General features: G+C 40.5%; 1 protein-coding gene across 12 annotated transcripts in view; it reads right to left on the reverse strand.

The window, feature by feature from the left end:
• The window catches only part of plcb4a (phospholipase C, beta 4a), a 568,665-nt gene that overhangs the window by 364,928 nt on the left and 176,141 nt on the right, over positions 1 to 27,596 (reverse strand). For 10 of the 12 annotated variants that reach the window (XM_072265513.1, XM_072265515.1, XM_072265523.1 and 7 more), the window contains one exon: positions 20,616 to 20,681. The exons of the other annotated variants lie outside the window; for them this stretch is intronic. The gene's annotated coding sequence lies outside the window, so the exon portion shown is untranslated. The remainder of the gene's footprint in view (positions 1 to 20,615; positions 20,682 to 27,596) is intronic. 12 annotated transcript variants of the gene reach the window in all.

Genomic DNA, 27,596 nt, shown 5'->3' on the forward strand with positions numbered 1-27,596 from the left:
CCAGAGCTAAGGAGATGTCCTCCTTCTGCAAAGAAAGCTGCTTCCCTTCATCCACCATCAACGCTGCCATCAACTTCATCTCTTCCATTTTGCCCAAGTTTGTCTTCACCACCCCATCAACGATAGGGTTCCTCTCATCCTCTCACATCCAGCACATAATTCTCCGCAATTTCTGACATCTCCAGTGGGATTCCCCCATCAAGCACATCTTTCCCTTCTGCAAGGATCTCTCCCTACGCAACTCCCTTGTCCATTTGTCCCTCCGCACTGATCTCCCTCCTGACACTTGACCTTGCAAGCAGACAACTACTACACCTGCCCCCTCCCCACCATTCAGGGCCCCAAACAGTCATTCCAGGTGGGGGCAACACCTCACCTGTGAGTCTGTTGGGGTCAACAGCTGTACCTGGTGCTCCCGGTGTGCCCACATGTATGTTATAAAACCATAAAACATAGGAGCAGAATAGGCCATTTGACTCTTTGAGTCTGCTCCACCATTCAATCATGGCTGATCCTTTTTTTTCCCTCCTCCTCAACCCTATTACCCTGCCTTCGCCCCATAACCTTTGATGCCATGTCCAATCAAGAACCTATCAATCTCTGCCTTAAATACACCCAACAACCTGGCCTCCACAGCTGCACATGGCAACAAATTCCACAAATTCACCACCCTCTGGCAAAAGAAATTTCTCCGCATCTCTGTTTTGAATGGACGCCCCTCTATCCTGAGGCTGTGCCCTCTTGTCCTAGACTCTCTCACCATGGGAAACATTCTTTCCACATCTACTCTGTCTGGTCCTTTCAACATTCGAAAGGTTTCAATGAGATATCCCATCATCCTTCTGAATTGCAGTGAGTACAGGCCCAGAGCCATCAAATGATCCTTGTATGATAACCCTATCATTCCTGTAATCATCCTTTTGAACCTCCTCTGGACCCTCTCCAATGCCAGCACATCTGTTCTAAGATGAGAAACCCAAACCTGTACACAATACTCACAAGGAGATGCCTCACCAGTGCCTTATAAAGCCTCAGCATCACATCCTTGCTCTTGTATTCTAAACTTCTTGAAATGAAGTCTATAACCTGTGCACCAGTTGTGAGTTGGAGAGCTATGACAGAGAAGGCAGCGCACAGGTCCAGGAGCGAAATTTAAAAAGGGGGAAGCTTTGCGGGAACTCGGCTATAACCGGAGCACTAATCATGAGCTGGAGAGCAGGGAAGGCTCCAACATAAAAGGGAGATACTGCCTAGCAGAACAGTCATCGTAGGAGTGGTCCGAGTCAGAATGGTAGGGCTTCGGCGAAAGCAGGCTTCGGCAAGGTAAGTGGGTAAGTCGATTGTTTTTTCCTTGCATTTTTTGAGGAATAAAGAGCATGTCTGTAGGGTTAGTACTTTGCTCGGGGTGTCAGATGTGGGAATCCTGGGAATCTTCTAGTCTCCCAGATGGCCGCATCTGCGCCAGGTGCAGCTCCTAGGAGACCGTGTTAGGGATCTGGAGCTGTGGCTTGATGACCTGCAGCTTATTAGCAAAAGTGAGCAGGAGACAGATAGGAGCTACAGGGAGTTAGTGACCCCGAGGCTGCAGGAGTTATACAAGTGGGTGACTGTCAGGGAAGGGAAGGGAAGAGCTCAGATAGTAGAGAGCACCCTGTGGCCATCCCCTTCAGTAATCGTTATCTTGTTTTGGATGCTGTTAAGGGGGTGACCTGACAGAGGACAACCACAGCAATCGTGTCTCTGGCACTGAGCCTGGTTCCGTGGTGCAGAAGGGAAGGAGAAAGATGAGGAATGAAATAGTCATAGGGGATTCCATAGTGAGGGGAACAAACAGGAGGATCTGTCAACCTGACAGAGATACTAGCATGGTGTGTTGCCTCCCAGGTGCCAGGGTACGGGGTGTCTCGGATTGGGTGCAGAGTATTCTGAAGGAAGAAGGTGAACAGCCAGAAGTCTTGGTACACGTTGGTACTAATGAAATAGGTAGAGAAGGAGGAAATCCTGATGAGAGAATTCAGGGAGTTGGGTAGGAAGCTGAATAGCAGGACCTCCAGGGTAGTAATCACAGGATTGCTGCCTGTGCCACATGCTAATAAGCACAAGAATAGCATGAACAGGCATATTAATGCATGGCTAAGAGACTGGGGTAGGGGCAAGGCCTCATATTCCTGGATCACTGGGGCCTCTTCGGGGCGCAGGTACGACCTGTACAAAAAGGACGAGTTACACCTGAACCCAAGGGGGTCCAATATCTGAGCAGGCAGGTTTAATAGAGCTGTTAAGGAGGGTTTAAACTAATTTGGAAGTAAGAAGGGAACCAGAGTGATAGGGCTGAGGAAGAGGGAAACAGAAATAAATCAAAGATAGTGTGCAACAGAGATGATAGAAACCATGCTGGCTTTGGCCTATCTTGTCATGTACCTCCAGGTACTCCGTAATCTCATCCCTAGGACAGGCAGGAAATGAGGCATAATCACAGCCAATAGGATGAGTTACAGGGCAATAGAGGCGTGGTGCAGTTAAAACAGAAAGCAAGAACTACTGGACTGAAAGTGTTGTATTTGAAGGCATGTACCATAAGAAATAAAATGGATGATCTTGAAATTCAGCTACAGATTGGCAATTATGACATTGTGGCCATCTCTGAAACTTGGCTGAAGGATGGCTGCCATTGGGAGCTGAACGTCCAAGGATAAATCTCCTGAACCTGATGGAATGCACCCTTGGGCTCTGAAGGAAGTAGTTGGAGAGATTGCAGAGGCATGAGCAATGATCTTTCAAGAATTGATAGATTCCAGCATTGTACCAGATGGCTGAAAAAGTGCAAATGCTACTCCGCTATTTAAGGAAGGTGGGAGGCAGCAGACAGGAAACCACAGACCTATTAGCCTGACATCAGTGTTTGGGAAGTTGTTGGAATCAATTGCTAGGGATGAGATTACAGAGTACCTGGAGATACATGACAAGATAGGCCAAAGCCAGCATGGTTTCCTGAAAGGAAAATCCTGCCTGACTAACCTACTGCAATTTTTTGAGGAAATTACAAGCAGGGTAGTCAAAGGAGATGCAGTAGATGTGGTGTACTTGGATTTTCAGAAGGTCTTTGACAAGGTGCCGCATATGAGACTGCTTAGCAAGATAAAAACACATGGAATAGCAGGGAAGTTACCAGCATGGTTAGAGCACTGGCTGGTCAGCAGAAACAGAGAGTGGGAATAAAGGGATCCTATTCTGGCTGGCTGCCGGTTACCAGTGGAGTTCCACAGGGGTCAGTGTTGGGACCGCTGCTGTTTATGATGTACGTCAATGATTTGGACTATGGGTTTAATGGATTTGTGGCTAAATTTGCCAATGCTACAAAGATAGGTGGAGGAGCAGGTAATGTTGAGGAAACAGAGAGCCTGAAGAGAGACTTAGATAAGTTTAGGGGAATTGGCAAAGAAGTGGTAAATGAAATACAATGTGTATGGTCATGCACTTTGATGAAAGAAATAAACAAAAAGACTATTATTTAGATAGGGAGAAAATTCAAAATGCAGAGATGCAAAGGGGCTTGGGAGTCCTTGTGCAGGAGCCCCTAAAGGTTAACCTCCAGGACAAGTCAGTAGTGAAGAAAGTGAAGGCAATGTTGGCATTCATTTCCAGAGGTATAGAACACAAGAGCAGGGATGTGATGCTGGGGCTCTATAAGACACTCGTGAGACCACACTTGGAGTACTGTATGCAGTTTTGTGCTCCTTATTTAAGAAAGGATATACTAACATTGGAGAGGGTTCAGAGAAGGGTTCACAGGAATGATTTCAGGAACGAAAGGGTTACCATATGAGGAACGGCTGGCAGCTCTTGGGTTGTATTCCCTGGAGTTCAGGAGAATGAGAGGGGATATCATAGAAACATTCCAAATGTTAAAAGCCCTGAACAGATTAGATATGGCAAAGTTATTTCCCATAGTAGGAGAGTCTCAGACAAGAAGGCACAACTTCAGGATTGAAGGACGTCCATTTAGAACAGAGATACCAAGACATTACTTTTGTCAGAGGGTGTTGGTCACATAGGAGGTTGGTCAAAAAGGTTCAGTCGCTCGACATTCAAGATGAGGTAGTAAATTGGATTAGACATTGGCTTTGTGGGAGAAGGCAGAGAGTGGTAACAAATGGTTGTCTCTGACTGGAGGCCCGTGACAAGTGGTGTGCCCAGGATCTGGTGCTGGGTCCATTGTTATTTGTCTACTATATGGGGTATATGGGGTGTCAGGGAGGGGTAGCACCTCTGGTGGGGTAACATGTCGCATCCTTTTCAGGGCGGTTAGTCCACCTTTGGTCCCACCTGGCACTCAGCTCTCACCTGTGGCTCCCCGTAGCTGTTTGCATGCGACAGCGGCCACACCCCGGGCAACGGCTTCGACAAGCCGGCTAAACCAGGTGAGGGTAGCCGACGTGTCTCAAACCCTCGGTGAGATAGGGAGTTGTCTATCCCAGCATGTGAAGACAGACTCCGGCGGATTGAGCGGACGAGACCAATGGAAGGTCCAACGGTCAAGAAGGCGGTCTCTGCAAGCGTCGTGGAACGTGTAGAGCAGGACAAGACACAGAAGACGTCCTGGTCATCCACTGCGCCTAGTCCCATCTCCAGCCATCTCAACTCTGTCTTGCCACTGGATCCAGATGGGAATTGGGAAGAGGGAGTGAGGCTGACGCTGCGCAACTCTCCCTCACTTAAATCCAAGTCACGCGCTAGTCTCGTCACCATCGATAATGTTGTCGAGGTCCTCATCGACGTACGATGGACGAACAACAACAACAACTATATCAATGATCAAGATGATCATGCAGTCAACTGGATCAGCAAACTTGCGAATAACAGCAAGATTGGCGGGGGGAGGTTAGTGGACAGCGAGGAAGACTATCACGGCTTGCAGTGAGATCTAGATCAGCTGGAAAAATGGGAGCTTGAATTTAATGCAGACAAGTGTGAGGTTTCGCACTTCAGTAGGACCAACCAGGGTAGGTCTTACACAAGGAATAGTAGGGCACTGAGGAGTGTGGTAGAACAAAGGGATCTGGGAATACAGCTCCATGATTAATTTAAAGTGGTGTCACAAATTGAAAAGTTTTGTAAAGAAAGCTTTTGGTATATTGGCCTTCATAAATCACAGTATCGAGTACAGAAGATGTACCCAATAGGGATGTAAGTTGAAGTTGTATAAGATATTGGTGAGGCCTAATTTTGAGTATTGTATGCAGTTTTAGTCAATTACCTTCAGAAAAAATGTAAATAAGCTTGAAAGAGTACAGAGAAAATTTACAAGGATGTTGCTGGGTCTGGAGAACCTGAGTTAGATGGAAAGATTGAGTAGGTTAGGTCTTCATTCCTTGGAACGTAGAAAATTGAGGGGAGATTTGATAGAGGTATACAAAATTATGAAGAATATAGATAGGGTAAATGAAAGCAGGTTTTTTCCACTGAGGTTGGTTGGGACTACAACTTAAGGTCATGGGTTTAGGGTGAAAGGTAAAAAGTTTAAAGAGAACATGAAGGGAAATTTCTTCACTCAGAGGGTCATGAGAGTTTGGAATAAGCTGCTAGTGTAAGTAGTGCATGCAAGCTCAATTTTAAAGTTTAAGAAAAGTTTGGATTGGTTCATGGATGGAAGGGGCCATGCAGGATTGTGGTCCCAGTGCAGGTTGATGGGATTAGGCGGTTTAGATGGTTCAGTACAGACTGAATGGGCCAAAGGGCCTGCTTCTGTGCTGTATTTTCTATGATTCCACAGCCATCTGTAACCATTAATTTCACAGATTCACCACCTTCTGGTTAAAGATCCCAATCCAATTTACAAAATGACAAGGTGGTCAAACAAAAGCACTCAAAGTCCAACTCCGCTGTTTGTACTCTGTCATCTAAAATTGCAAGTGTTGATGTTGTTTCAATTAAGAGAACATGTCGCAGATCAGCCAAAAACAATATGGTATGCTACAACAGGCTGAAAGAATTATACAGCCAACTCCATAGTTTATCATCTGCATTCTGAAAATTGAAAGAACTTACAGACAAGAAAAAACATTTGTTTCTATCACCGAGTTTTGAAAGCAAGAAACAAGTCAGCTTCAATTCAGTTTTTAAAATTCACTACACAATCTGTTCACATAATTAGTATTTTTAATGCAATAAAATAGCTTTTCCATTTAAGTTTGGTATTGCTTTCTTTGTGCAACAATTCCTCAAAACACTGAACTCTTCAGTTTTTGTTTGGTTTCCCATTTCCCAAAGTACAATGATGAAATATGCAGCTGTGTAGCAGCATGTTTTGCTGAAGGTTATGTCATCTGTGTTTCAGATAATTTGTATTCTCAAGGCTAAGCCAGTCTGTGCATTCAAGACCCACGCCAGAGTTCAAAGCACAAAAGTCTGGTCTGATATGCTTGTGCTGTGCCAAAAGAAGCTTCCACAGCTGGGCTTACAATTTTGTAAATGAGATGGCAACACAAGGTTCTGTCTCTCCTCTTATGTGAAAGCACATTTCATGTACTTTCTGGCCGGAGTCCATGTGGGAGCACTCTGCAGTAGAAAGCCAGTGATCTCCCTGGACGGATGTTGGGTCAAAGGGCCGTATGGACCAGGATTAGTGAACTCCAGGTCAGCAAGTCATAGGGTTGGAATTCCGTGTGAGTCTGGAGTTTGGAACCTGGAGTTCAACGTCCATGCTCAAATCCAGAAGGTCAAAGACCAAAGTCAGTGAATCTGGATGTCGAAGCCCAAAGGTTGGATACAGAAGCTGGGAAGTCTGGAAGTTGAGGCTCAACGTATGTGAGTTTGTGCCTGCCAGTCTGGGCCCCATGTCCGCAAGTTGAGAATCTGGGTCCAACAACTCTGGCAGCGGCCTGCCCTGGGGCTGGAGGCTGTGTGCGTGTCTGACTGGACGGGTGAGAGAAAAGAAAGGGTTTGTTTTGCTGTTGTTTTGTTGCTGCTGCTGTTGTTGTTGTTAATTAGTATTGTTCTGCTAAACATTGTGGGCCTGCTCTATTGCTGGTAAAATCAGTGGTGACACTTAGTAGTTGAGTGATCACTCGAATAGAACATGATATTGTCACTGCTGGGTTGTTAGGTGGCTGCTCAGGCCAATCCAGGATCCACATACTTAGAGTAGATTCCCTTAATGAAGAATGCCTGAGCGTGACTTGGTTTAACGTAGAGAGGCTGATGTGTGAGGAACCAGCACACGGTCCTTGGTAGACCAAGGTCAGGATCCAGTGGCAAGGAATGCAAGATTACTGGGGACATTTCACAAATGCAGCTTCCTCCGCCTTCGCTGTCCATGTGCTGTGTCATCACTTTCTGCCCAGTACACGCTTGAGGTTTTGGTTGGATCGCTCTTTGTTTGGATCCTCCCCCTTGACCTTACCACCATGGGCCACGCTATCAGGCGCTCCAGTGACAAATAGCTAAACTAGAGACACCATCACTCTCTGGATCACAAGCACACACAAGCCTGGACAGGGTGACAATCCTCAGAGGTGACACTTACACACAGCACATCCTTGGGTTATGTTCGCTTTTCACGTAAATGAAGCATGCACTGTATGCTTCCATGTAAGTGTATAAATAAATGAATCCGAATGTAATTTCAAAGATACAGATTTTTCTCCCTTTCTAACACCTTTATTTGTCAATCAACATTACCAGGAAAAAAAAGATTAGATCAGTACCATATTGCAATTTTGGAAGATTGGTCTGTGCACATTTCGTATATATTAAGCATTACCCTATTTTCTAAGTCGCTTCATAAAGTTAAGGGCTTTAAAATGACCCATAGAACACTAGATACTGCAGAAAATGCAAAGAATAGTCTCCACTTCTTCAAATTGTCCAAACCAAATTAAATAGCACAGTGTAGTACATATTCTAACACTCACTGAAGGCTGGTGGAAACAACATTTTGCCTCCTACAGACATTTCACATCTTACACAGCATCAACACCTAGGGAAAATCCACACTGATACAGGGAGATGATGCAACCTCCATACAGAGAACCCCCCCCCCCCCCGCAAGGTTCGATCAAACCTGTGTCTCTGGAGCTACAAGGCAACAAATTTCACTGCACCACTGACTTCTGCTTCTCAAACATAAAGTAAAGCAGTACCTGCTTTCCCCATTTACCTTACCTTTCCGGTTTCAATTTTTTGTTTTGCAAATTGTCCACAAGCTTAGAAAAGGAAATTATCACCTTCATTCTGGTCTGGTTGGAAAAAGAAGTGGAGCACAGAAAGCAATGCAAGGGTATAACAGTGGTTTCATCTCAAAGTTTAGCTCTTGTTTCAATGTCAAACTTTCCCCATCATTAGAAGCAACAACAACTGTTGACTTTACATCTTTAAATTTGGAATTTTCATTTAGGAATAACTTTAACACTGTCCGAACACAGAAACTGGTCCCCATGGACACCTGGAATGCACGTATTTGATTCCCAATTAATTTTATTCTGAACTGAACAATGTTGCTCAAAGGGTCACAATGGGCCACATTTTACTTTTCATCCGAACTTTTAATACACACATTCACATCAATAGGATGAGAATTATAAAGGACAATTGTAATGTTCACTTGTTAAAAATGTAATTTGTGTTTTACTTTTATCTATATACTACTAAAACTCTCATGCTCTGTCTGTCTGTAACCTCCAATTAGCGCAAACGGTGCATTACAGCGGCACTTTTTTCAGCTCAATCCAATTAAAATGCGCTAACTCACAGAATGCAAGCAAAGTTCAGGGTTTGATATTCGTATAAAATTGCTCATTCACCTAAGATCAACAGGCTCGCTTTCACCTTAAACCCAATTGGCCATCATGGAAATCGGGACGCGACAGCCCGACGCATGTGCACGGCCAGCCTCAGCAGCAACACCAACCGGAGCAAAGGGGCAGGGCAGCTCTATTTCGAGGGGTCACATTCTGCTAATACCATCAGCATGTGTAAGATCAGGACAGATCGAACTGCCACCCATCAATAAGAGATAACTAACTTATTGTAATGACGTATTTCGAGACTCCCAGAAAATCCTTTGCTGCAGTCAAAGGACAGCGGTGACTATATAGGGGAGGGGAGGAGAAGATGGCGGCACGACACAGCGCGCGCGGCTGCTCCGAAATGATATCGTATTTGTAAGTAGGTACCGTGCACAATCTTGATTTGATGGAGACAGACGTGAGAAGCACAGAGGAACATCTGGAGAAACTTCTGAAATGTCCACTTCGCTGCTGCTGCGACTGTGCAATCGAGAATCTCCAGAGGGGAAGGCCCCAAATCCTCGGCTTTACCTACTGCCTGTTGCTGGGGCCAGGGTCGAAGTGCTCTGCAGAGATGGTGCTCAGTGCTGGGTGTCGGAGGCTCGAAGTTTTCGGACGGACTTAAGAGTCGGCTGTGGTTGGGTGCTTCCAGGGTGCTGCATCGGCAAGTTTGCGGCGCTGGAAGCTCATGGCAGGGAGAGTTTCTCTTCCTTCTACCGTCTGCGTGAGAAGATGGGACTTTCGAGAGACTTTGAGACTTTTTTTTACCGTGCCCATGGTCTGTTCTTTGTCAAATTACGGTATTGCTTTGCACTGTTGTAAGTATATGTTATAATTATGTGGTTTTTGTCAGTTTTTTTGTCTTGGCTTGTCTTGTGTTTCTGTGATATCATTCTGGAGGAACATTGTATCATTTCTTAATGCATGCATTACTAAATGACAATAAAAGAGGACTGCGTGTCCTCATAATCTAATCTAATCTATTCACACCTATTTAGGACAGCGTCAACCACATCATCAAAAATAATCAGCATCCTTTGGTGTTAGTGCTTCATATCTTCTATCTAGCATTAGGGTAAAAAAAATGGTCAGCCTAATTATGCCACGTGGAAAGGGAAGGGGGACATTGTCATCAAGAGATGACACCTAAAGTCATCGGGATGCAGCAAGGAGAGGGAGAGAACAAGAATCAGATGAGGCCAGGGCCGCACGACTACAGGATCGAAGAGTCAGGACAAAAAAGGTGAGCGAAGAAGAGACAGAGGAGGAGAGGCATGCACGTCTCCAGGATCAGAGACAAAGAACAAACAGCAGAAGAGCTGAAGAGACGGGGAATGAAAGGACTGCACGTCTCCAGAATGACAAAAACAGGCACAGGAGGAGGAGAGAGGAAGAGACGAGGGGTGAAAGGACTGCACAACTCCAGAATGACAAGGAGAAGCACGAGAGTGGCAGATAAACCAGAAATGATGCCATCAAAAGTGTCCTTCGTTAAATGAGGAGCAGCTATATTTGCTTTGCTACGCATCGTCCTTCTTTAATAAACAGGTTTTCTACTTCAGTTTCCAAAGCAAAGCGGTACCAATAGCATTCAGGAAAATTTAATGTTCATTCTGTTCAATCAGACTGCACTACTCTTCTCTCCAAGGGTATCCCAACGGGTCACCCCGTTGTCTGGTATATTCTGAATCTAAAATCTTATTTTTTACATTTACATGTATATCTATCATTTCAATTTTGGCCAGTCCTTTTTTTTAAACTTCTATTTTCATCATTTACACTTTTCACTTTCAGTGGAATGATTATTAAAAAGCTGTAAGGTCACACTCAAACATATCATCTACAATTATTTTAGTTAGCTTTGGTACAAACTAGAATTCAGAGGTGTTTTTATCTGCTCATGAATGATCTAAAAACTGACAAAGCAGTTATAAATAATCCCTTACGCTTCCCTCTTTCTATTTATTTGTCTTTCTCCTTTATATCATTGTCACCCAGGTCTTTATGTGCACATCCCACAACAGTCTCTCACACAGTTAATTATCTGCAGATAAACAAGGATCACTGGTCAGAAACAAAGACCATAAAACATGATGTTCCTCTCCATTTCTAGGTCACCACTTATAGATAATGTTGGCCAGGACTATGATACTGCAAGGAGTTTCCATCTTCAGTCCTTGCAATGTTTAAAACAAGAACATGGTGTCTCCAACAAGGTTGCAAGTGGGACAAGCAGTCCAACTAAGTGTATGCTCTGGAAAAATGGCAATGGAAATATTGAACCGGACGCTCTCAATATAAATGTGGAAGATCTTAAAGACTTTTATTTTTATCTTCCCAATTGAAAGTGGAGGACAGGAAGGTGGAGAGGACATGCGGTAAGTGCATCACGAAGGGAATCTTGAGGATTAGAGGTCAGTGTGGTGGGTTGGAAAGAAAAGCTACTATTAGAGATGCTCTGGTTATGATAGGACTGGTAATTGTATAAACAAGCAAGAGCAATTTTATTGAATTGATGCATTAGTTGACCATATTGAAGGATGCGGTGAAATCAATAATGAATTTTGCAACAAAGTTTGTAATCTATGAATTTGGAATTAACATCAATTCCTAAATTTACTCATATTTATAAAATTGAAACAATTCATTATCACAAGAGGAAAATAAAACAAAACTTAAGTCAAGATAATTGTCTCTCTTCCAAACACACTGAATAGTGACATGCTATACAGTGATGTATAGTAACAGACAACTTGGTGATAATCCATTCTCTGACAAGGCAAGTTTCCATCTCAACAACAGCTCAGACAAAAGCAAGATATCCATTAAATAGCCAGAATATATTTTAAGAATCTGATCACAATTAAAATCAATATTAAGCTTGTGCAAAAAAATCTTAATTATTGACTGCCCACTTAGTAAAAATGATTAATCTTGCAAATTATTCATACTGAGTGGCATTACACATGCAGAAGTACAATTAATGCAAGTGCAAAATAAAAGGACCAAACTAAATGTCAATCTTGAATTCTTTCTGATGCAGAATACACTCACACACTATTCAAATGTTGATTATATTTGTTTACTGTTACATTAATAAATAAATTCTGAGTTTTTAAAGATAAACAGCTCATAAATATTACACCTGTATGACACCAGTCATGGTAACCCTTACAGAATTACTGCTGGTCTATATGACCAACCCGTGATCTTTCAAGAAGAAGAGAGAAATATAACGAGGCATCCCAGATAGTCTTCTTTGCCTCCAGTGATTCACTCTTGCTACCAATAAGAGCATCCCTTACTTGCAATATACTTTTTAGTTAAATATGTATTACATCCAAAATGGTAACAAGATGAAAACAGTAAAGTCACTATTTATAAAAAATGTTTTTGAGTCATATAACAGGGTCAACATTAATCAGTAGAGAAATACTGAAAATGCATAGCTCAACCTAAAGGAACAGAAATAAGGGGTTTCTTTGAAGAAAAGCAACTTTAAATTTGATTTAACTTTTTGTCAGAACTAGATATTGGAAAAAAGAAACAGAAAAGTTAAAGAGGAACTGAGAAGTGAAATACAGTGATACTAGAAAATTTGTGAAAACCCATAAAATTTGCTCTATTTCTGCTTAAATATGACCTAAAATGTGATCAGATCTTCACACAAGTCCTAAAACTAGATAAAGAGAACAAAATTAAATAGATAATACCAAAACATTATACTGTTCATTTATTTATTGAGAAAAATGATCCATTACATGTATTTGTTGGATAAAGTATGTGAACCTCTGGGGTGATGCCTTCTACAAAAGCAATTTAGAGCATGGTGTTCCAATCAACGAGATGAGATTGGACGTGGGGGTTGTAGAGGTGCCCTGCTCTATAGAAAAGACAGATAAAGTCAGGTTACTGCCAAAGCCTGCTCTTCTCAAGAAAGATTTGCTTATGTGCACCATGCCTCAATCAAAACAACTTTCAGAGGACGTTAGAAGAATCGTAGAGATGCATGAAGCTGGAAAGGCTACAAGAGCATTTCTAAAGACTTGTGTGTTCAACAATCCACAGTAAGAGAAATTGTCTACAAATGGAGGAAACTCAGTATTGTTGCTTCCTTTCCTAGGAGGGGGCATCCTGTAAAGATCACACCAACAGCACAACATGCAATACATAAAGAGGTGAAAAGGACCCCAAGGGTAACAGCAAAAGACCTGTAGAATCTCTAGAACTTGCTAATGTCTCTTTTCATGAGCCACTATAAGAAAAACACTGAACAAGAATGGTCTTCATGGAAGGACAACACAGAGGAAACCACTGCTCTCCAAAAAAAAAACACTGATCCACGTCTCAAGTTTGCAAAAGCCCACCTGGATCTTCGACAATGCTTCTGGGACAATGTTCTGTGGACAGATGAGACAAAAGTTGAACTTTTTGGTGGAAATGCTCATTGCTATGTTTGGAGGGAATGGGCACTGCACATCAACACCAAAACCTTATCCCAACTGTGAAGCATGGTGGAAAGAGCATCATAAGTTTGGGGCTGCTTTCTGCCCCAGGACCTGGATAGCTTGTTATCATTATGGAAACAATGAATTCAAAATTGTATTAAGACATTTTACAGGAGAATGTCAGGATAGCAGTCTGTCACCAGAAACTTAATAAAAGTTGGATAATGCAATAAGCCAATGATCCAAAAGACAAGAGTAAATCAACAACAAAATGGTTTAAAAAGAAGAAAATTTGTGTTTTGGAATGGCCAAGTCAAAGTCCTGATCTTAATCCTATAGAAATGTTGTGCACAGACCTGAAGCAAGTATTTCATGCAAGAAAATCCACCAACATCCCAGAGTTGAAGCAGTTCTGTACAGAGGAATGGCCTAAAATTCCTCCAAACTGATATGCAGGACTGATCAACAGTTACCGGAAACATTTGGCTGAAGTTATCGCTGTACAAAGGGGTCATACCAGTTACTGAAAGCAAAGGTTCACATACTTTTCTCCACCAAATACATGCAATATTAGATTATTTTCCTCAATAAGTAAATGAACAAGTATTTTTAGTGTTATTTATTTAATTGGGTTCTCTTTATCTAGCTTTTGGACTTGCGTGGATCTGATCACATTTTTGATTATATTTGTGCAGAAATAAAGAAAATTCTTCAGGGTTCGCAAACTTTCTAGCACCACTGTAGGTGAAAGTTACAAATCACATCTGAAGATTTCTGTGACAAAGCAGCACTTGCTAAGTCTGTGAAATCTGTTCATCTTCACAAGTTCATATCCAAGGTTTAAAAAGTAAAAGCCTCCCTTACTGTTTAGATGGTCCAGGGCCAAGTTATGAATTGGGTTTGGAGAAAAAGAAGAATTGCAGGGCATTTCTGGCTTCCATGTTTACATGGATAGTGTATCACCGAGTATGGTGCGGAGGCAAAAGTCTGACAGCAGGCATATCTCCTTAAGAAAGTATCCTACCAGTAATTAATGCTATGCAGTATGCTGGAGTATTACAATTTGAAGGGTCACTTCCTTTCAGGAACTGAGATGGAAGCTCAGACTGGAAAGTCAGTTTTCCAGAAATAGAGTCAAACTAAAAGAAAAATAATATTCCAAACCAAAGATTGGTGTTTGCTGTGAATGGACTGGAGTGCCAAGTATGCATTCCTTTAAAATCACTAATGAAGGATCTCATATTTATTTGCAGGGTGAAGGCTCACATATTAGAACTGACTATAATCAAAGGTGAAAAATAAGAGGAAGGAGGTATTCAGTGCCTCTAGTGCGGTGGTTCCACAAGTCTAACCATTAGAACCCAAAATCAATAATCCAATTCCAGGTGACTGCCCTTCTGAACTAAGAAACAGAGAGCAAGAAATACATATTGACCAAGTGATGTCCGAGGTGAACAGACAAAAGGCAAAACCAAAATCTCAAGGTGTATTATCTGTGCTGGTTAAAATCCAGCAACATTCTTACACACACTTAGCTACACCAAAGTCCTGGCTAGAAACGTGTTTTGACATCGACCTGAGATTCTGGGGCAGTGCGCATTCTCAGAGGTGTCACATTTAAAATGACACATTAAACAAAACTCACTGGCCTCTTAGGTGAGCACACACACAGACATGATATTGTTGAAAAATATATAGGGGAGTTCTCCCCAGTATCCTGACCAAAGTTCATCTCTCAGCTGAGAACAGTAATATTTTAAATTATTTGTTCATTCACACGTTTCTGCTGTGGAACCTGGCAGTGCATTAATTGACAGCTGAGTTTCCTCCATTACAACAGAAGCTTCACTTCAAACATACTGGATGCAAAGCGCTTTGGAACATCCTGATATTGTGAAACACACCATAAAAGTGCCAAGTTTTCTTTTTATCCCCCACTTACTTTTCTGTACTTCTGTTCTGTGAACTTAAATATGTGAGACATTGTGATATCGGAAGCCAAATAAGTAGAAACTCTGGCTCAATTGCTGTGTCACAATTCGTGCTTTTGAGTCTCATATGTATGAACCTCCTCATAAGCCAGAAATTGAATAAGCCAAAGAAAACTAGAACAACAGAGTATCTCGTTCAAGAAAATCTTCAATCGGACTAGACTCTTTTACTAATCCTAATCATTTAAAAAAAGGGAAGTATTTCTTGGCCAATCAGTACTTTAAATGTTAAATCAACAAATTTTTAAATATCTTCATGAAGTCCACTCCAAAACAAATTTCTTCTTTGATACGGGAAAGCACATCTTTTCCACAGCTATGAGTCACCAAGTACATTTTTGAACTCTAATCAGTGTTGTAACATAGGAAGCAGGGTAGCATGCACACTGAAAACTCCCTCAAACAGCAATACCAAACATACAAAACAGTAGAAACCCATTCTGCCCATCACGATTGTGCTAGTCAAATACCCTAACCCCAGCTTCTAGCACAACATCTATAGCACTGCAGTTTTACCTCCTTATGTACTTCACGGAGCACGGTTTAAGTGCAGTCAATTTCAGACAGTGAGATTCAGACCCAAACTATCTTCTGGATGAAAACATTTTCCTTACCACATTTCTAGTCCTTCTACTTTAAATCTGTTCTTGGCTGCACTGTTGAGGGAAAAAGGCTCTCCCTATTTTCTCTGTCTAGGGCCCTCACAATTTTATAGTTCTCTCTTCAGCCTTTTCATATCCTTCGCTGCTCCAAAACCATGGTTTTCAGCAATCTTTCTTTAAAGGTACCATTTCCAAGCCTGGCAACATTCTTGTAAATCTTCTGTACCAGTTCCTCATTGCTTCAATTGCCTTTTTACATTCACTTCTAGACTTCCTGTACTCGAGCCTTTCTTCTGTTGTCCTTCACAAACTTCCCCTTCTAGCCCTGTCTATTTTCCTGTGTATATCTTGACCAATCAGGTTCTACGTCTTGCAATATCCCCCACTTCACCACTCCACAAGACTTTTACTCTGTATAACACATTTGCAATAATCCCTTTCAATATCCTTAAATGTCTGAGACCAATTTCCCTATGTGTTTCCAGTCTGACATCCTATTCAGCTAAAAAAAATAGCCTTACCTTCTTTAGAATCTTTACTCCTACTTTACCTTTATTCCATCACATAACTATAATAAATCTAATTGAATTCAGCCTCACACCATGTTAATCCTTATGTTGCCCAGCCACATTCTCCAAGGATAAATCCAAAATTTAACTCAACCATATATTTTTTGTTTGATGATCTAATATTTCATCCCTATCCACAGCAGCGATTGTTCTTCACCCAATATTAACAAGCTCTTTACTTTCTTCTCTATTCTCTGTGAAAAAACAAATCAGGAATGTTAAGCAGCCAGTTTTGCCCTTCTTTAAGCCATGTTTCAATTGTAGATAAAATATTATATTGTGTGCTTCTAATAGTGCTTTCAAGTTATTTGCCTTGCTCATAAGATGCCTCAAATTCAGGTATCCTCCCTTCTTCAAAAACAAGTCCCTCAGGATTGAGGATAACCTGCTTTACTCTGATTCTGAAGCAGTCTCTTTGAGTTGAGGGTAACCTGCTTTCAGTGAATTCAGAGAGACTGCTGAGGCCAATACAGGACCTGAAGACTGTGTCTCAGATGAATCAGGAGGCACTTGTAAAAGAGAATAGAGCTTTACTTCACATTGTAGACTTCTGAGTATTCCAGCAAGTGGAAGTTCTCACACCATCCTGACTACGCCTTCTATGTTCTGGGCATCCACTGGCCAAGGATTCCATTAAGTCAGGGGAACATTATACTTTTACAAGATTTCTGTTTTGTTTCTGCTCTCCATCTGCTAACTTCTTCCCACTGTAGTCAGAGTAGACTGTTCCTTGCAGAACTCCTGTTTCTAGCATGCATCAGAGCCAATTGACATAATTATGGTCCTATTGCTGAGGAATTTGGCCAAGAAGAGAACACAAACCTGCATTATCCTTGATTTCTTTGGAAGAATTTGTGCAGTGTCCCTCCAGTGCTTTGTAGCTACAGTTCTATTTAATGCTTTATCTAAGAGTTAAAAATTTTTCAATACACAGTACTCCACAAGAATGCCAATGTCAATTTCTGTACTCAAAAGACTAGAGAACAATGCTTACATACATGACAACATAGTTTACATTATAACTTCAAATATACCATAACATTATCAACTCCATGTTTACTGTCCATAGAAAGGATACAAATTACCCAGCTGCAAATTTTCCAACTTTGTAAAACTATTGCAAAAATACATGGAAAATAGCTGACTTTTAAGATTAACCAAATTTTTGAATATAAGAAATCAATTTAATCTACAAACACATTATTTAATGGCAGCGCAGGACTTCCCTTGACTTGGCAAGGTGGAAGCAAAATGGGAACCTCGCCCACTTAAAATAATTCATTGCACTGACTTTGCCTGTAAGGCTGCTTGTGTCAGTAATAGGTTGTTAAGAGGAATCAGCACTGGGTCCTCAGCTGTTCACAATTTGAATTAATAATGTGAATATAACACATCTAGGTTTGCAGATGATGCACAGGTGGGAGGGAAAGCAACCATGAGCATATGAACCTGCAAGTATTTAAGCAAGCATGCAAACACACTGCAGATAAGTTATGCACTTTGTTAGGTAGAACAGAATAGTTATAACAGTGGAGGACTTATACACACATGCCAACAGAGATCTGGTGATTGTGCAAGAGTATAAGAGCAAGAATAAGCCACCAGAGCCCTCAAGCCTGCCTGAATGATCATTTTGAATGAGACACGAACAATAAAATGCTAGTCCAGACAACCATTGGGAAGGTACGTATCAAGTTATTCTTAAACAGAAAGGGATAGAGTGTAACTGTACAGGGCTGGTGTCATCTTGGATTCTGCAGAGGGAATTAACCAAACACAACAGAACTTATAAAACTGAGAGGTTATTGCATTGAGATGTACAGGAATTTGAAAGGTTAACAGAGAGGATACATCCTTTTCTTACTTAAGTTGGGGTATTAGCTCAAATCAGAGGGCAAGGTCACCTGGGACTGTACTTGCTGGAATCCAGAAGGATGAGAGGAGATCTGATAGAAACATATAAAATAATGGAAGGGATAGATAAGGGAGAGGCAGGAAAGTGGTTTCCACTGGTAAGTGAGACTAAAACCAGGGGATATAGCCTCAAGATTTGGGGAAGTAAATTTAAGACACAGAAGACAAGGAACTGCTTTTCCCAAAAGAGAGGCAAATATGTGGAATTATCTGCCCAATTAAGCTGTGGAAACTACCTCAGTAAATATATTTAAGACAAGGTTGTATAAATTTTTTTGCATAGTTGGGGAATTGAGGATTATCAGGAAAAAGGTAGGTTGGTGGAGATGAGTCCATGGTCAGATCAGCCATGATCTTATTGAATGGTGAAGCAGGCTCCACAGGCCAATTGGCCTACTCCTGCTCCTATTTCTTAAGTTCTTAAATGATGAGAAATTGTTTTCCTTAGTGTATTGTAAATATTATAATTCTCAACATCACAGCACTGCAGTTAAATTGATTGTTAGAAGACCAAAGAATATGAAAATTATGCATTTTGCACTGAGTTCCTACAATCAGGGCTGCATTTACAGAAATGAAATAATGTCATTGAAAAGGGAAATACTGAAAGAGAAAAATTGACAAGGTTTGAAAAAATTCTCAGTGAGAGACACTAAAGAAAATCACTTCAAAAGTCTTTTGCTACCATACCTTTCAAAGATTCAAAGGTCACCTATTCTGTAGAGATCCCCCATTCATCTTTGTTTCTTATAGTCTACTTATTAGCATCTGGATTTCTGAAGAACTAATGTCTTTGAAAAGATAGCTTTTGCTGACACGTGGACAAACTTTTCCTTAAAAAATCACTCCAGCAACTTGTACCCAAAACAGCTCCCAAACAATAGCTGCTGGTATTCAAGGGAGCCTAGTGGAAAGGGACAAGGCACCTCAGCATCTCATATTATAACTTTGGAAGAAGCACTAAATTATGTTCATAATCACGGCTACTCAAGAAACTTTCATTGAAACACACATTTGTACCTTATTTCACAAAATTTTAATTTCCTTTCAATAGAATTAGCTAATTTGAAAATGCTACACATCTGCAGTCAGGCATGCCTGTAAAAATGGAGGATGAGAAACTGCCAGATTACTTTTGGCTTACTTATTTTAGTGCAGAGGTATTGACGAGGAAACTTACCATTTAAGGATAATTTCAGTTAATTTGCCAACATTGGTTACTCGAGTATATTGAGGTCACACCAGTTGCAATTAAAGAATGCTTTTTGTTGCTTATAACAGCAGATGCTCTAACAAAATATTGATGAGTAAAGTACCATAATTTAACTGCCTGCATGACTTCTACATTAAAAGAGTGAAGATTATCATAATCCTGCTCTATTTCAAACACCAAAGAACAGGACATAAAAAACACTGTTTTAGCCTGGTTTTCAATACAGGAAGTTTTGAACAATTCGCACTGGTCCAAGTTAACCTCGACTAAACTTGGCTCCTTTTCTGACTACAGCTCATTTAACACAGGAGGCAAATGAATGCCAGGCAAAAACTAATTCCTAGGAGTCAGAGCCAATGCACAGTTAGGGACTGGAAGTTACGCTCAGGACATGAATTCCAGAAGCCCAGAAGTTAGTACAGTTCTACATTGGTTTTATTGGAAGCAATACAAACCCTCAAAACCCCTAATTGATTTGTCCTGGTAGACCTTCAAGTGAAATTCAGTCACCAAGTTCAGGACCATAATTTTCCAATCTGAGGTTATGTTGGAACTTTCATTTCAGGTGGATACACAGCAAAATTTTCATGTGATGGTAAAAGAAATTCCTCCCATCGCAATAAATATGTACCAAATCAAGTCTGTAGGGAGCAGGCATGAGCACACATAGGACCTTGGAACAGCATTTTATTCAGCATTGTGCACGCAGAGCAATTGCTTATTTCAAGCTGCCCTACCCCAAGGATTTGCCAAACAGAACATTCAATGCCAACAGATAGCTAAAACACACAAAGAAGAACCGAACTGCACAATGCTTTGTGCATAATGTACAGCAACAGCAGCGTTACAGCTAACAATAGCTAAGGAAATCAAAAGTAAGCTGTAGATGCAATTCTGAAACAAAAAGAGAAAGTGTTAAAAACACTCAGCAGATCAAGTAGAATCCATAGAAATACGTAGTTAACATTTTAGACTGAACACCCATTTTCAGTTCTACCTGAACTGCTGAGTTTTTCTAGCACCTTCTGTTAAAACCAAGGACAAATGCTTGAAAGCTGTTATCTCTTTGATTTTTTTTTAAATGTTGCTTACCTAAAAATGTACTATGCTTGGATGAATCTGTTTTACTTTTTCAAATGTGTCATGGGTTGTTTTTCTCTGTAAAAATTCAAAACAAGATTCAATGAAAATATACTCTGTAAAGATGTCTCTAAAAACAAATGCACATAATTACAAGCTTTAAACCAGTAGCCTTTTGTAGAATCAAATTCACTGTATTACATTTCAAAAACATCATCTGACATTCAAGAAAATTAAATTTTGTTTTAATTGAAGAGTAGAGACCAAGATTGGCTTCAAAACCACTGTCAGCTTACATTTATTTTTGGCAAGTTCAAATTATAGTGACTAAACCAATTCATGAAATAAATGTAGTTATCATCAGTTATGTGTGGTCAAGTCCCAACAATAGTTAACATAACGCAAACCTCAGTAAGGAAGCCAACCTAATCAGTAAAACCACAGTATGAACATCAAAAACATAAATATTTAACAAAATAAACTGTTAGTAACAGGACTTTCTTGATCCAACCAGTACTTTGAACCAACTTCCATTCGTTTTCAGAATTGGGTCAGTTTGAAAGCTGTCATGTTTATGCTTAGCAAAGTATCAGTTTCTCACAGATGCTGCACACAGATCAATAGGCTCATGCAAGTCAGGACGGCAGATTGCTAAAGCTCATTTCTGAAATCTCTTCCAACAAAGTCAGCCCACAATATAGTTAAAAATCAACCAATGGACAATAAATAGTATTTCAAGGTAGATCCTGTTTGAATTGTCTGTTGCTCATTTGGACAGCAAATTTAATGAAAATTTTCAGAATTAGCTCCCTTATGCTCAAGTTATGAACTTTCTTCCCAGGACAAACTCAAACCACTGATCCAGCAGCAACCTTGCTGTTTACATGCTTTAGTCCGATCCCCTTTCTGGCCACACCCCATTTGCAACAATTGTCAATCAAACTAAATTACATTTTTCTAATACAAGAAATCACCATCCTAACAATTAATCTGAGGTAGGCTGATGTCAGTGAAATTTAAGAAATATAACCTACCTGGAGTTCTTCAATGTTAGCCATATTAAAAAAAAACTCACAAAGCAACTCCACCTCAAATAAATAAGACGAAACCACTATGGAAGTTAGAGCAAAGGAGTAAGTGTGGGGAAGGGTGAACAAGATCCATATACCTCACAACTTCACAGTAGCAGTTAACATTTATTATTTGGTGATCCAAGGTCCATCTTGCAGAGATTAATTCATTCTGTGACATGTTCTGCAGTTTCTCACATGTTCTTCATTCTTTCCACTTTCCTGCTCCCATCAGTTGTATTTTCACCATGGTCATCCAATCACTCTTCAACTCTACACCTCCTCCACTTAACAAGAGAGGTACAGAAAGGACATTTCCAATCTTTCATGCTGATAAGCAAATTCAGTATGCTTCACCACAATCTTTCTTTTTCTAATTGAATTTGTCACTGCAAGACAAATTTTCCCTCAATACTGTACGTGCCTTCCAAGAAAATAAAAGCTGATATCAATTATGTTTTTTGCTTTCACCCCGAACAACAAAATTTCATCTACACTTTAATTCCTTATTCACATGGAAATTCCGCGATTCTTACCAACAACTCCTCAACTTATTTACCTCCATTTCTGGAGGTAAGGTAGAAAATAATATTCACTACATGCCTATTGATTCCCACAGCTACCATGACTATATTTCCTTCCATTTAGCTTCCTGTGCAAACTCTATTCCATTTACCTAGTTTCCCCATCTCAGATACATCTTTTCTGTTTATCTCACTTACCATATTTTCACTTCTGACCTGAGCTATGTTATTGTCGTACAAGAATTCCTCTCTACCATGGTTAACAAGATTCTTGACCATTCCCATTTCATATCTTGCACTTCCTTTCACGTCTCTCTGAAAACCATAACAGGATTCTGGTTGTATCCAACTTTCACTCTATCAGTCTCCAAATTTATCAATGTACCTTTTCCCATTTTTTGCATCTGCATAATGGCAATGCCACCAAACACTCTTTTCTTCCCTGTTCAGCATTCTAAGGAGACACTTCCCTCCTTCATACATTAGTTAACTCCTTCACCAGCCCTAACATGCACTCTAATTTCTTTGCCACCTTCTCATGCATGTAGAAGAGGTGTAATCCTACTATTTTATCTCCCTTCCTCAATCACTGCATAGAAACTCTTCAGGTGAAACAAAATTGTCTCCCACCAGCCCACTCACCCACTTAGTAAATGCATCATTTAAGATCGACTTCTCCTCTACAGTCTAGACAGCATCAGCAGTTGGGTCAGCAGAATACCTCGACTCAAAAAACAAGCTTGCATTTCAACTCTTTGCCCACTCTTATGATATCAATAATCTCTTCCACTATCCTTTGGAGCATAATGCAAATATGAGATACACAACATCACCTTTTGATTAGATAAGGGATTGCAAATAAGACTACCTTGGTGGGTACAATTGTCCGCCTGGGCAAGTTGGGCCAAATGGCTTGTTTCCATGCTGTATTACTCTATAGCTCTTTATATTATCACCTTTCCGCTCAATATTAAGTTAAACAATTTCAGATAACAATTCTGGCTCTTGCAATGTTCATCGCCACTAAGCCCACTTTGTTCATTGTAAACCAGTCACATTAGTATCACCCTGTACCTAGCAGCATTTGCCTTTTCATTATTCAAATCCTCTTGGCTTCAACTCTTGCACTGAACATCCCATTTATCCCATCTTCTGTCATTCTCCTTTTAAGTAGTCTTTTGGCATTTGGCTATCAATTTATCACCTGCCAGCTCCTTAACTCATCTGCATGCCCTCAAAAGATTCCAAATACATTTCTTATCAAAAAATGTGTCTAATGAGATGATGAGAGGCATTGATTGTGCAAATAGTCAGAGGCTTTTTCCCAGGGCTGAAATGGCTAACAGGGGAGGGCACAGTTCTAAGGTGCTTGGAATTAGGTACAGAGGAGATGTCAGGGGTAGATTTTTTTGCGCAGAGAGTGTTGTTTGCTTGGAATGGGCTGCTGGCAACAGTGGTGGAGGTGGATGCAATAGGATCTTTTGAGAGACTCCTGGACAGGCACATGGAGTTTAGAAAAATAGAGGGCTATGGGTAACCCTAGATAATTTCTAAAGCAAGTACATGTTCTACACGGCATCGTGGGCCGAACAGCCTGTAGTGTGCTGTAGGTTTTCTGTTTTTAATTTCCATTAAATTTGACTGATTGACAGTTACCATCATTTTCATGTTGATGATTCCAGTGATACATAACACCAGTGTTGTGTCAAGGCCAGTAGGGTTTCAGCAAACATCAGAGAACAATATCCTAAATCTTGACTATCTGTAGAAGAATCAAATAAAACAACAGGGAATGATAGAAACACACAGCAGGTCAAGCAGCAGCAGTGGAAAGCAGAAGAGAGTAAATGCTTCAAGTCCAGGCTTTTGTTTCTCTTTCCACGGATGCTGTGTGAACTGCTGAGTGTTTCCAATTCTTCTTGCTTCAGATTTCCAGCATCTGCTTCTTTTTGATTTTCAAAACCAAATCCAAGTACACTTCAAATGTATATATTTACTATATGTACTTCCCATTCCAAAACCATCTAATTCCAAGTTATTAAAATTTTTCTTCTATAGTATATTTTCAACTATTTGCATCAGGCAGAATTGCTACCTTAATTCATTTATTCTTCACTCATTCCTGAATGCAATATTCCTTGAATGTTTCAGTGAATATCGACATTTACTATTTTTAAACTAAGACTACAAAATCTGATTTTGAATAAACACTCTGTAATTTGGAGCAAATTCCTACACATTTGGACTATCTGGCAGCAACGCCACCGATTATGCAAATCATTAGCAAACACCAGCATGATTCTAATTCAGGCCAAACACTCTGGTGGGCTAAAAAAAAGAAACCAATTAGTGTAGGAGGGCTGTGGTCACTGACACTGCTGTGCGAACTGGAGTATTCAAAAAGAATATCAATAAAGCATGTTATCTCTGTATTCATATTTCCCTCTCATTTTCTTTCTACATTTATTGATGAGGTGCCAGATTAGTAACACAGAAATTCAGTCAATGGAATGAATAGCCAGAATAACATTACTCTGTTCACAGAAGGAAAAAGCACAGGGACTAGTAATGTCATGTCTTATGTATCATTGTCTCTGGCCTTATTCAAGTGATCCAGTAACTTAGATGCACAGGATTAAGGGAAAAGCACCTTACTGGTATGCTTATTTGTCCATGCATGGGTTATCATTTGCTGGGACAATGTCTGTGTCAAGTGAATAAGGTTCAGATTTCTGATCTCCATATTCAGGAAAAAGTCATTGCCACCACAAAAATTACTGGCCTTTTGTTTTTATTTCTGGCTGGGGGCATATATTTTGAAACATCCAGGGACAGTCAAGAACAAGGATCAAGAGGTAACTAAATATTAGTTTTTATAAGGAGTACTGAAGGCATTGTTTAACCTAATAGCTGATAAATCCTAATGGGTCTAATAATTTACACTATGGAATTTGAAAGAGGTAGCTCTGGTAATCATCATCCCAAATTCTATAGATTCTAGAGTTGTTTCTGCAGATTGAAAGACTGAAAATATGAATCTGCTTTTTAAGAAACAGGGGAAATACAGTGTATTGTTGACACATTAGCCTAATATAGATGGCTGGGAAAATAGCTACAAGGTTTTGACAGGTCAGGTGCAGGGAGGACATTTCCCGTGAATGAGTAGTCTAGGACTAGGGCAGAGTTTCAAAATTAGGGGAAGGACGTTTAGAACTGAGAGACAAAAAAACTTCTTCATATGATGAACCTTTGGTCATTTCCCCTGCTGATGAGCTGATGAGTCATTGTGTTCATTCAAGCGAGAGGTCAACATTACTGAGCATTAAATGAATTTAAGGATAAGGCTAGAAAATAACATTGAGTTAAAGGACCTGCCATGAATCCTTCAACAGATATTCCTCTATTCTTTTATAATCACTGAGCTGCATGAGGAAGAAGAGCTATCTGGCAAATAAAGACTTCGCTAAATATAAAAGAGACCTGAGGCTTCCTCAGCTCTTGTATACTCGGATATTTTGGAGATGACTGCAAGTATGTTCGTCCTAGTCTGAAACGAAGGGATGTGCAGAAAAAAAATTTAATTAGCAAACCAGCATAAGGGATTCAAATTAAAACTTTCAGCTCTCCCATCAATACTGCTCTACAATACTTGTTCCCTGAAACAAACTGGATTACCTTTGTCTACACTGACGCTGGGCGAGAACTGGAAGTACTGAGTGCTCATTCTTGCAGAAATGTGGCTCTAGGACAACATCCCATGCATGATCAATCTTCAGGACATGCCACACAGGGACTTTTGCTGATATTGTTTTGTGACTGTACATAGTGGATCATAACTATATGTGCTGTGTGTGACTATATGTACTCTGTTTTGCACCATGTTTTGTTTAGCTGGATACATGTGTACGGTTGAATGACAATAAACTTGCACTTGAACCACATTCAGCACTCTGCAGCAGATGGTTTCGTTTAGGCAAAAGAATTTTTAAAAGTAGTTCTGTTGCCAAAACCATAGCCCAAAAAACCTGGAAGTGATAACAGAAAAGCACAAATCCTGGGAAGGGTACAAGAACGTCTCAAAGGCACTGAACAGGCTTTGGAATTCAGTGCAATCCATCATGAAAAAGCGGAAAAAATACAAAAGCACAGCCACACTGCCTCAGTCAGGCCGCCCCTCTAAACTTAGTCGCTGACAAATGGCACTTGTAAGGGAGGCTACTGTGACACCAACAGTCACTCTGAGTGAGCTGCAGAAGTCAGTGGCTACAACTGGAGATGAAGTTCATGGCTCCACAATCTCCAAGGCCTTGCACAAAAAGGGTATTTGTAGAAGTTGCTGGTGGGAATCGCTCTGGTCCAGTGAAGGGAGACTACCTTTTGATTGATGGTGGGAATCTCTCTGCTATGGAAAGGGAAAGGACTGTCACTGTGGCTGGAGAATGTTACCCAGGTTTCTTGCACTTTGGATATGGACTTGTACCATAGACTTATTTTTTTAAATTTACAGTTTTTTACATTCCATATTTTTCATCTTGTTCTTTCTTTATACGCCGGGGAGGAGAACTTGGGGGTCGGTGTGCCTATTCTATTTTTGTTTGTTTTTTTTTCTGGGGAGGAGGGTCTGGGGGGAGGTGCTGATGAACGTGCTACCATTCTTTTCTTTCTTGGTTTTGTTGCTATCTGGAGAAGAATTTCAGAGTTGCATGCTTTGATAATAAATGCACCTCTGAAGATTCATTTTGTGCACTCCCATTTAGACTGCTTCCCTGCAAATCTTGGCACCGTCAGGGATAAGCATGGTGAAAGGTTTCAACAGAACATTGCGGTAATGGAGAAACAGTATCAGGGGAACTGAAATCCATCAATGCCGGCTGATTATTGTTGGACACTTAAGCATGAAGCCGCAAACACTAAGTACAAATAAAAGCATCAACAAAACTTTTTAGCTTAGTTGAACTATTGCAAAGCGTCAGCACCATTATGCAATTAAACACATTATATACGATAAAAGTTATTTTCCTGGCTCTCCATTTCCTATGTGATTTATTTGTGTTCCGTTTCAAGCGGTTCATCATAATCACAAAAAATTCTGAGGAAGCAACACTTGAAAAAATTTCTTGTCCAGTCCAGTGTAATCTGCTGAATCAAAGATAATTTTCAAATAAGTTACACCATAAGATCATAAGATATAGGAGTAGAATTAATCCACTTAGCCCATTGAGTCTGCTCCACCATTCCATCATGTCTGATTTATTATCGCTCTCAGCCCCATTCTCCTACCTTTTCCCATAACCTTTGGCACCCTGACTAACCAAGAACCTATCAACCTCCGCATTAAATATACTCACTGATATGACCTCCACAGCTGTCCATGGCAATGAATTCCACAGATTCACGTC

The sequence above is a fragment of the Mobula birostris genome, chromosome 8 (assembly GCF_030028105.1).
Source record: "Mobula birostris isolate sMobBir1 chromosome 8, sMobBir1.hap1, whole genome shotgun sequence".
Lineage (NCBI taxonomy): Eukaryota > Metazoa > Chordata > Chondrichthyes > Myliobatiformes > Myliobatidae > Mobula > Mobula birostris.